Source organism: Erythranthe guttata, chromosome 11, assembly GCF_056151865.1.
Source record: "Erythranthe guttata isolate IM_541 chromosome 11, IM_541, whole genome shotgun sequence".
Taxonomy (NCBI): domain Eukaryota; kingdom Viridiplantae; phylum Streptophyta; class Magnoliopsida; order Lamiales; family Phrymaceae; genus Erythranthe; species Erythranthe guttata.
In genome coordinates, this window is record NC_142543.1 from 5,760,660 (window position 1) to 5,772,938 (window position 12,279).

General features: G+C 30.2%; 1 pseudogene; it reads left to right on the forward strand.

The window, feature by feature from the left end:
• The first annotated feature begins 432 nt into the window (after positions 1 to 432).
• On the forward strand, positions 433 to 1,664 carry LOC148766865 (uncharacterized; annotated as a pseudogene).
• Positions 1,665 to 12,279: the final 10,615 nt, after the last annotated feature.

The following is a 12,279-nucleotide window of genomic DNA, read 5'->3' on the forward strand; positions in this document are numbered from 1 at the left end:
ATCTTACAGACGTTTTTTTTTTCTTTTCATATATGCCCTCCTCCATTGAACAAAAAACCAACTTAATAAAATTAAGTGGGCACCTGAAGGTGACGGTAAATTGCAATTGGGTAATTGTATATTATTGTAATATAGATTGTCAATCTACCGGTAGCAGTGTTAATTCCACATCGGCCACTACAAAAACTAAGGATAACAATCTCCATCCTTAGTGGAAACATGTGGTTAAACTTGATAAAGCGGGGGAAGGTTCTGGTGGTAATTGTAGATGGTTGTGTAATTTCTGTAATGAAGAAAAAATAGGGAGGTACACTAGAGTTAGGGCTCACCTATTCCAAATAAGTAATAAATGGATTACTCCTTGCAAAGAAAGTTAGTAGAGAAAGTATCACCGAAATGAAAAAATTAGAGGAGGCGGCGACACAAATAACCATGAATTCACAACCTAAAAATGTGTCTTTGACTACTGCCGGAACTACAACCATGAGTTCGTTGTCTGGTGGTACAAGTGAAAAAAATTCTTTTAATGCTAATGTTAGGAATCAATTGGATGTAGAGATTGCTAAAATGTTTTATACTGCTGGTTTGCCTTTTTAATTTTGCTAGGAATTCTTGTTACGTGAGCGTTTTTTTATTTGTTTGTAATCACTCGATACCTGGTTATAACAAATTTAGAAACACATTGCTCGAACAAGAAAAGACGCATGTCGAGAGGTTGTTAGAGCCAATCAAGAGCACATGGTCAGAAAAGGGGGTTAGCATCTTGAGCGATGGTTGGAGTGACCCACAAAGAAGGTTGTTGATTAATGCTATGGTTGTTACTGACCGTGGGCCAATGTTTATTAAGGCTGCTGATTGTTCTGGTGAAGTAAAAGATAAAAATTTCATCGCGGGTTTATTGAAAGAAGCTATCGATGAGGTGGGGCAGTAAAAAATGATCCCAATCGGTACTGATAATGTGAGCAATTGTAAGGCAGTTGGTGAACTCATTGAATGCTGGTATCCTCGTATTTTTTGGACTCCTTCTGTTGTTCACACTCTGAATCTAGCTTTGAAGAATATTTGTTCAGCTAGAAATGTGGAATCCAATCAAGAGACATGTGATTTGTGTAGTTGGATCACCATTATTCATGGGGATGCTGTGCAAGTCAATTTTTTTATCATGAATCATTCGATGAGGTTAGCTATGTACAGTCGATTTGTCCCTTTAAAGTTGCTTTCAGTTGCCCAGTTTTGCGTCTATTGTTGTCATGCTTAAAAGATTTAAGCTTACCACACGTGCTTTACAACTATTGGTGACGAGTAACCAATGGACAAAATACCGAGAAGATGATCAAACCAAAGCAAAATTTTTCAAGGACACAATGTTGAGGGAAGAGTGGTGGTAGAAAGTTTCATATATTCTAGCCTTCATTGAACCTATATATGAGATGATTAGAGTTTGTGACACAAATAAGCCATGCTTTGATTTGGTTTATGAGATGTGTGATGCTATGATTAAAAAGGTGAAGAAAGTTATTTATGATCATAAGAAAAAATCGATGTATGGGTTTTCTGCTTTCTTTGATGTGATCGAAGAAATTCTAGTTGACCGATGGGCAAAAAACAATACTCTTCTTCATTGTCTGGCTCACTCTCTCAACCAGCAGCGAGTTTTTAATTAATTATTTTGTTCCTTATGTGTTATTCTACTATTGTTTTTTTTTTGTTTCTTACTTGTGTCTGTGTGTGTGTTTTTTTTCCTTTCTTGAAGGTATTACAGTGAAAAATGACTTTTGGAGAAACAAGATAGCTCCTTATATGGATGGGGAAGTTTCATCCGAAAGAATCAAATATTTTAGAAGAGTTTTTTTCCAAGTATAGAGGAGCGTACGAATGCAATTGATGAATTTGCAAATTTCTCTCTCAAGACTGGGCCATTTGGAGATCCAGATTCGATTGTGAGTAGTTATGATATTGAGCCTAGTTCTTCATCTTGTTCCAAGAAGAATTGGAATACATATTCCTTCGTTCATTCATTTAGAAGGAATAAGTTAAATCCTAAAGGTGCGGAGAATTTGGTCTTCATTCATACCAATCTTCGTCTTTTGTCTTGAAGTATCGCTCTATTCTATGATGAGAAGACAAAAATGTTGGATGTGATCGGGTGGAGATCATTTTGGCAATATGGAAGATGTAGGAGTTCTTGATATTGTTCAACTTTCATTGGATGAACCCGAATTGGAGGGTGTAATTTTTGCAGAAGATGTGGAGATTGGGAATGTGATGGAAGATGCTTATTGAATTTTATTATTTTTTAGTTTTTTCTTTAATTAAGACTTGAATTAAGTATTATTTTTTGAAGCCCTTGAATTAAACATTTGATTGTTGAAATTCGTAAACGTTATCTTTTGGATTTTGGATTTTGCAATGTTCAATGTTTGCATGTTTGTTGATTAGTTAATTACTTGTTTGTTTATTTTTTGGATGTTAAATTATTAATTGTTCAATGTATAAAAAGAATATACTAGTATTGTCCGCAGTTGCTGCTTTATTTTATGTGAAAATTCAGTCACAGATTTGCTCCTATTATTTACAATTTTACAATTTGGTGTTATATATATATATATATATATATATATATATATATATATATATATATATATATATATATATATATATATATATATATATATATATATATATATATTCAGGGCGTACACATGCCTATAGCTGGGGTGGCCCCCCTCCCAATTTTTTGTAAGCTTTTTTTTTTTTGGGTATTTATGTATTATTTTATACACTTTCGCCCCCTCCCTCAAACTTTTAATTTTGTACACTTTAGTCGTCAGAAATAAAAATAAATTATCTCCTAAATTACCCCTATATTCCCACCCCACCCCCCCCCCCCCCCCCCCCCCCCCCAAGAAAACCCCCTGGGTCCGCCCCTGTATGTATTGTATGTATATATATATATACCCCTATATTTTTAATATTTATGCGTATCCACCCCGATGTCCGTGTATATACATAGATCACCAGTTCTTGCCGTGCAAACCGTCGCTCAAATCCGCCGCTTCAAGCACGTTGCTGCACGAGTTTCCCACCGACCCGACGATGGTTCTCTGTAGCAAGTCTCATCGAGCTTGAACTCTCCTCTACGCCACTGTGAATGATGTGGCCAAAGTGTTTCAGGGATACAAAATTTGTTGTTCATGAGAAGCTTGTAGGAGATTGTGAAGACTCGAAGAAGAATTATACTTTATTCTCAATTCTGAAAATTATCAAGTTGCAATTGGGTCCGTAGGTGGAGTAGGTGGAAAAGTAAGAAATTTCAATTAAAAATTAAAAATAAAGGCGATATTGCAATTTGACCCATCAATGGAAAATGGAAAATGGGTTATGAAATTCAAAAAAAAAAAGAAGGAAAAAAAATCAAGTATTTGGTATGTTCTTTACCGAATACTTTAAATCTCGCCCCCTCACAAATATTTAGCATGTTCTTCGCCGATCCTTGAAGTGGGGGTTAAAAAATCGGGATTAAATTACAAATTAATAGCCAACATAAATTGGTTATTAATTTGGATCCCAAATCAAAGTCCGTAATAAATTTGGGCTTTATATGAAAATAAAGTCCATAAATATATATTCTTTTTAATTTGATTATTTAGACATTAAAATATTATTAAAAAAATAGTAAACAATTAAATTGAAAAATTATTGAAAAATTGATAATCAACTTAAGTATAGGTTTTTCTAAATAAAAAAATACATAATAATGGAATTTAAGTTTTCTTTTGATATAGGGATAATTTAAAATATATACATAAATTAGCTAATATTAAAAATAGAACAATAAATTATCCAATTAAGATATAATTAAAATAAAATAATTAAAACGTTTAAAAAATATAAGAGTTTATTAATTGCAAAACCCGTGGATATTTTTTTTCTTTTAATATCAGGTCAACACTCAGATGAATAATGGGCTGAGTATAAATAATTCCTTGGGGGTTTCACTAATTTATTTATCACATGGAGGATTTTGTTATTTGGAGATTACACAGAGGTACTTTTTGCAGTTTATTCAAGTAAATTAATTTAATATTTTCAAATATTTCGTACAATTTGAATGAGAAGTAAGTGGATTCGACTTGGGAAACACTCCTTAATTACATGGGATTATTTTGTAGACCCCCCTCATTTCCAAATTATATAGAATTAACTACCAAGTGTATTACACTCTAGGGGAAACCCCCCTCATTTCGAAAATATTTTGACATACCCACCTGGGCTACCCTGAAGTTCCTATAATACCCTTCTAAAATCAGTTTTAAACCCTAGCTACTCACGGTCTCTCTCTCTCTTCTTCTCCCAGATTCAAAATCCCGCCTCCACAAACCTCCCACCGGCGAAATTGCTTCCCGGAGCCATAACTCTCTCTCCGGTGGTCGGAATTCGATGGTTTAACTACCGTTGGATTCCTCTCGCCGAGCTCTTTCTTTTGGTGGTGATTTTATTCAGTTTCGAGCGCTGATCTGTTTCTGCAATTTTTTTTCTTTCGAGGACGGTGGTCTTGCCGGAGCTTTATTTTGTGTTCCACCCGTCGAAATTTGACGGGTCACCCACCGTTGGATTCCTCTCGTCGTGATCTATATTTTGATGATAATTTCGTTTATTTTTTTTTTCAGATTTATTTCTATATTTTTTTCATTTGTGGGCGCGCGGAACCGTGGGTGGTTGTTAGCGGCGTCTAGGGTTTTGGCAGGAGGTGAGGGGGTGAGGAGTCACTGTCTGTTTGATTTAAAATCTGTAGCATTTCCCACCAATAACCTCTCTCTCTCTATCTGTCGATCTCTTAGTGTTTATTGATTTTTTGAGTGTTTTGATGTTTTTCTTCAAATTTTGTTGATTTGCACTAAAGTAATTTCTTTTTGTTTTGATTTTGCAATTGCAGCTTAATGAAGGCCATTGATCATTTCCCTGAAGGTGTCAAATTTTTTTTTTTGAAGTTACATCTGATTTGTTCAACAGACTGTATACATTACTGTACATTACTATACATTACTATAGTAACATGTAGTTACATATGCGTATATTTGTATATTTTCGATTTGTTTTTTATTGGTTCTGATTTGATTTATAATAAAAATATTGAAATTTGTAAATTTTTGTTGGGGTTTTATGAATTTATTTTGTATAAGTCAGTATTCGTGTGTGTACACAATTGATCGACTAAAAACATGGGGAAAAAAACGAACATAACTATGAATTACTATAGGTACTATAGTTACATGTAGTTATTTTCAGTAATGTAAACATATTGTTTTGAAAATTAAAAAAAAAAAAATTAATTTTTTTTAATTTAAAAACAAATTAAAAAATTAAAAAATTAAAAAAATAAATATATACATATATTAACAAACAGGTTTATAAAAAAAAAGAAAAGAAAAGAAAATAATAATAAATAAATAAATCAGCGAAAATGATAAATGCAGGACCATATATGCTGATGCAGTTTGGCCGAAAATTACATATAAGGGTAGTATAGTACTTTCGCTTCTCCAGGGGGTATGTCAGAGGATAATTTGGACTTGGGTTTATCTCTAATTTATTTGGTGGCTAGGGGATATGTAAAATAACCCCTAATTACATATAGTTTAGGGTGAATGTAGAAGAAGTAGATTCGAATTAGGAAGAAAAATTAGTAGAGTCCAACGTCAAACAAACATTAATTAATTCCTTCCTTGTATATATCTTATTAATAAAAGGAAGGTTGTTCTGGTGAAACTCTAGGGTTTTTTTTCCCGCTCATTTTATGGCTACATTTGTCATTTAATTATTTTTTACTTTTATTATTTATTATTTCAATTTTCATTTAAACTAATTATTCTTTTATACCATTTATTTATTTTATTATTTTTTTATTTCAATTTACTATAAATGAATTTTTTTCCGCTCATTGGATAGTTACAAATTATAATTGTCATTTATTTAATTAATTAGTTTATTGTTTTACTTTATTTAATATAATCAATTTTAATAAATCCGTTAAGTATCCAGAATTTTTTGCAATAAACTTACGTATTTCATTTAAACTAATTTTAATGATATTTTAATTCTAAACTAATTACGTTTTTCAAGGAATTATCCTGATTTTCTTGCTACATTTGTCATTTAATTATTTTTTACTTTTATTATTTATTTCTTACTTTTATTATTTTATTATTTCAATTTTCATTTAAACTAATTACGTATCTTTTAATGATATATTATTGTGTGATGAATTCTTTTATACCATTTATTTATTTATTTATTTTTTTATTTCAATTTACTATAAATGAATTTTTTTCCGCTCATTGGATAGTTACAAATTATAATTGTCATTTATTTAATTAATTAGTTTATTGTTTTACTTTATTTAATATAATCAATTTTAATAAATCCGTTAAGTATCCAGATTTTTTTGCAATAAACTTACGTATCTTTTCCCGCCAAAATTGTCATTTTACTTAATATTAGTTTGATGGAAAAATTATTTAATTGTTTAGAAAAATATTTGGTTCTTATCTTATCTTATTAATAAAAGTAAAGTTGTTCTCTTATTAATAAAGGCAAGGTTGTTCCTGCTAAACACTATGAAATTTTTCCTGCTCATTTGATAGTTATAAATTATAATTGTCATTTAATTAATTAATTCGGGATATGATGAGTTTGTTCACATTTGGAAAAATTATTTAATTGTTTAGAAAAATATTTGGTTCTTATCTTATCTTATTAATAAAAGTAAAGTTGTTCTCTTATTAATAAAGGCAAGGTTGTTCCTGCTAAACACTATGAAATTTTTCCTGCTCATTTGATAGTTATAAATTATAATTGTCATTTAATTAATTAATTCGGGATATGATGAGTTTGTTCACATTATCCGATTTGTGTGATTTTATATATCTGAAGTTCTATGTATCATTTAATGTGTTCAAATTTTTTTTTTTTTTTCTCCATTCCAAAACCCCTAGGGGCAGGGGATTGTTCTACAGCCGTAAATATCATCATCATTAGTCGGAGTAATTTGGATTCAGGAAATTTGTAATTCAATAATTTGAATTCGTGTAATTGCAGATTTTTTTTTTCTTTCCATATATATATATATATATATATATATATATATATATATATATATATATATATATATATATATATATATATATATATATATATATATATATATAATTGTTATCTTACGCACGTCAATGTCTTTAGAGTTGTACATTTTCCATATATACATTTTCCTATATTTTATTTTATTTTATTTTTTTCGGCCATTTACTTCCTATGATTTTGAGGGAATTTATCATATAATTTTATAGGTTTGATTGAATGCAGGAATTATGGGAAATAAGGATAAATCTTCCAAGGTGTAATCAAGGAGACCGATGAACCTACTCACTTTTGTCATATTGAAAGTAAGTTCAGAGATAAAATCTTCAATGTCTTCTATTTTTTACGACGGACACTGTTACTTAAATTCGTTGTATTGGATTCGTTGATGAATTATGTGATAATTTTAAATGAAATCCTTTTAATTTATATTGTTATGCTTAATCAGTGAAAATTAGGTAGGCCGAGGAAGCTACTATTGGTTCTACATATTGTTTTATCTGTTGCAATATTATGCTTCCAACTTTGATTATTGTCTGCAGTTCGTTTAGCAATTATTTGTTCAACGGGCGTGTTCAACGGGCGATTTCTGGCAACAATCCAAATTCTACATAATATTCTAATTTCCCCCCTTAAGCTTTGCCCTTAGTTTATAGATAGCTAGAACCACTTCAATGGTAGATAATAATTTATCAAACTTTAAAGGCAAACCTGTAATTCTATAAATTTATTTATTTATTTTCCATTTTCTTCAACTGTCCGACTACTAAATGTTCGTTTATTGAAATATAAAATATGTCATTTTATTGTCGATTACCACTCCTTTCCACTTCTATTCAATGTTTATTTTTTGTTCTTATTCTATTATCATGTTCTTCATTCTTTCTTCTTCTTAGTAGAGCATTTTGAAAGACAAAAACCTGTACAATAACATCCCTACATACGTAAAGAAAAATATCGACCACAAGGTACGTATTGCTTTCTTAGTTTATTGTTTGTTAAACTCTCTCCAAATCTAATTTTATACCCTTTTGGAATTTAAATTTTAATGTGAAATTGTCGGTATTTTTTCCATTAAGGATTTATTTGTTTCACTATTATTATTTGTTGGTGGATTAAACTATTTAAGTGCTTGCAAATCAAAATTTGGGGGATAGAGATTTTAGGGAATCAAAACTTTTCCAGGTTTATTCGCATGAAATTTAATCAATATTTGTATCCTTTATGAACAATGTTCTTCTGAAAATTCTTTTATTTATGTATTGAGAGTTTCCTTCAAAGAAAAGATGTGTATCGTTTCATTTGTAATTTCTTAACAACTAAACGTAAAAATTAATTTAATTTCATCATTTGCATCATTAATGTCTACCTATACTAAATATTTTTTTCATGCGTTTGTGTTTTTTTATAAAAGATTGATGAAGATTAAAGAATGCTAGCTAGCTGACAGCAGTTTGTAAGGTTCCCACAACTAGCAAGTGTTAGGGTTATACACTCAATGTATTACTCCAAAGTTGTGGCGTATAACCAAGCATCTCAGTCAAATGGTAATATGTTTTCAATATATTTATGTATCTTTTATTCTGGACATCTAATATGTTTACAAAAATTACATTTCAGTTTTATGAATAAGAATATTTTTAATTCATTTTTTTTTGTATTCTTAAGTTTTCTGGCCTGGTTGACATAATAATAATATCACTGCACTAAGTCATATACAAAATATTTAAAGAAACTTTGAAAATCTCGAATCATGTACATTTTTCATTAATTATATTAAATATTTTTTTCCATATATTTTTATTTTTATGTGTTTCTTTTTAAATAATCTCTAAAAATACAAAAATTTCGTGCATCACAAATCTAAAGTTAGTTTTGTGTTTACAGTTAAGCATCTCATTTAAATGGTCATATGCTAAGTCTATAAAGCTAACTTAAGTCAACTCCCATACTCCAATCCTGTAGCATTTGAAACTGTACAACATTTTGTTATTAATTATTTTGAATGTTGACTAGGTTTATGAGATTCTACACCCGGTTAAATACACCATATAGTTTTAAACCGTACATCTACATAAATAACTATCCACTAAGCGCACATACATATGGACGTGTGTGTTATTATATGTAGATCTACGGTTAAAAACTACATGGTGTAATTCACTAGGTGTAGGTTCTACAAAAATTCAACCCCTAAAAATTATATTGGTAGTGATAGGGACTACAAGTGTACAACTAAGTGATTGTTACTGTGTTAATTTTATTAGATGCATTGAATTGTTCGTTGCATGCTGGGAAAATAATCGACAATATAATTATGCAATATTTTTTTGGGCATATTACAAATAAGCCCATCAGTGGGAACTTATTCATAAAGAGATCCAGACAATATTCTCCTTTACCAATAAGTCCACACATGGTCCAGATTTATGTAAAGGACTAAAATAACCCCTCTTACTTTAATATGCTCCAATTTCATCCTTAACTTACTTTAACTTCAATTTGACCCCAACTTTCACAAATTATTCAATTTTGACCCAAAACTTTTTTTTTTTCACAAAATTTTTTTTTTTCAAAAACTTTTTTTTTCCGCCGGATTCCGGCGTTGACCGGCGGTCAACGCCGGTCTCCGGCGTTGACTTTTTATTTTTTTATTTTTTTTTTTTTTTTTTTTTTTTTTTATTTTTTTTTTCTTCCGGATTTTTTTTCCGGATTCCGGCGTTGACCGGCGGTCAACGCCGGTCTCCGGCGTTGACTTTTTAATTTTTTTTTTTTTTTTTTTTTTTTTTTTTTTTTTTTTTTTTCCTTCCGGATTTTTTTTCCGGATTCCGGCGTTGACCGGCGGTCAACGCCGGTCTCCGGCGTTGACTTTTTTATTTTAATTTTAATTTTTTTTTTTTTTTTTTTTTTTTTTTTTTTTTTTTTTCTGTAACTTTTTTTTCCGTTTAAACAGCAATATTGCTGTGAATGACAGTAATATTAACTATATTACTGTTAAACACAGTAAAATTAACTAAACTATAGTTTAACACAGTGATATTGCTATATTAATCTCTAGCACATTAATATTAACACAACAAAATTCATTATCATTGTATAATAAAGTAATATTACTATGTTGTCCGTTCAACAAATGTAAACAAAATAAAAAAAACCAAAAGAATTAATATTACTGTGAGTGACAGTAATATTACTATAGCAACAGTAATATTACTATAGCAACAGTAATATTACAATAGTAGACAGTAATATTATTACGTTACTCCGTGAATAACTCAAACAAACAAAATATCCAAACAAAAGAATAATATTGATGTGGTTGACAGGAATATTACTATAACAAACAGTAATATTACCGTCAACCACAGTAATATTATTGTGTTTACAGTAATATTACAATAATAGACAGTAATATTAATACAAACACCACAAAAAAATAATAATATTGATGTTGTTGACAGTAATATTATTGTGTTTACAGTTATTTTACTGTCAACGACAGTAATATAATTACGTTGACTTGTCAACAAATCAAAAAAAAATAGAAAAAAATAATAATAAATAAAAAAATATAATATTGCATTAATTTACTGTCAACGGCAACACAATTACATAAATGTAATGTCAACGGCAGTACAATTACGTTAATTAACTATCATTGACAGTATAATTACGTTAATTTACTGTCAGTGACAGCACAATTACGGTTAACGTTTAGCGGCGGACGTGGAAAAACAAAACAAACCAAACAAAACAAAACAAAAAACTTAAAAAAACACTAAAAAAAGAGACCGCCGGAAACCGGCGAAAAAATCCGGAAGAAAAGAAAAGAAAAAAAAAGAAAAAAGCAAAAAAAAAAAAAAAAAAAAAAAAAAAAAGTCAACGCCGGAGACCGGCGTTGACCGCCGGTCAACGCTGGAAACCGGCGAAAAAATCCGGAAGAAAGAAAAAAAAAAAAAAAAAAAAAAAAAAAAATTTCAAAAAGTCAACGCCGGAGACCGGCGTTGACCGCCGGTCAACGCCGGAATCCGGCGGAAAAAAAAAAGTTTTTGAAAAAAAAAATATTTTTTGAAAAAAAAAAATTTTTGGGTCAAAATTTAATAATTTGTGAAATTTGGGGTCAAATTGAGATTAAATTAAGTTAAGGATGAAATTGGAGCATATTAAATTATACTCCAAAAAAAAGTCAAAATTGAATTTTTGTGGTCAAAATTGAACTTTTATGGACAAAATTGATTAATTTGGATTACAATTAAGAATTGGGTATAAATGGTTGAGGGTAATATTGGGATATACATGAATGTTTCCTTTAGTTATAATAAATATTAAAGGGATGGGCTTATTGGTAAAAGAGATATGTCCCCTAAACCTAGAATAATAAACATGCTTGGTTGGGGACTTTTGCATAAAAATCCCTATTTTTTTTGCTTATTATGATGTATCATGAAATTTTGACTAGAAAAGTTCTTTATTTCCATTTTTTATGGTCTTTCTGCAATTAATAATATAAACTATTCTAATTTTGACACCTTAAATTTATGATATAAACGAAATATTATTTTGCATTAATTTTATTCTAATCCCGTGCATCGCACGGGTGAAATTACTAGTTATATGAAATAGAGATGTCCAATTCTAACAAGGAAAACCATTGCCCTACTTGCTTATATATATAAGCACCCCTCCATTAATCTTATTAAGAGAAAACAAATCACTAATTAATTAATAAGCATTAATTAAGCAGATCATATTAATCGCATTAATGGAGATCGAAGAATACTCTAAGAAGGTAATTAGGTTGTTTGGAGTTGATATTCCTGTTCATCCAAACACCCCCCAAGAAGATCCCGGTACACCACCGGAGTCTTCTACTCCTCCGGCCGCCGTTAGCAGCCCAATTGGTACCGTTTCGTCACATGATAATAATCAAGAAAATCATGTCCCAGATCAATCTCTTGTTCCTACCGCCGCCGCCCGAAGCCGTCCTTCTTCCGACGAAGTTCCAGCAGTAGTAGCTACTGCAGTAGTAGTACTAGCTAGTAATGGAGCCATTGATTGCACCATCTCCAATTAGCTAAGTAATTATTAATATTAGGGTTTGAATTTGATTTTCTTCTTTTTTTTTGTTATTTGTTTGTTTGT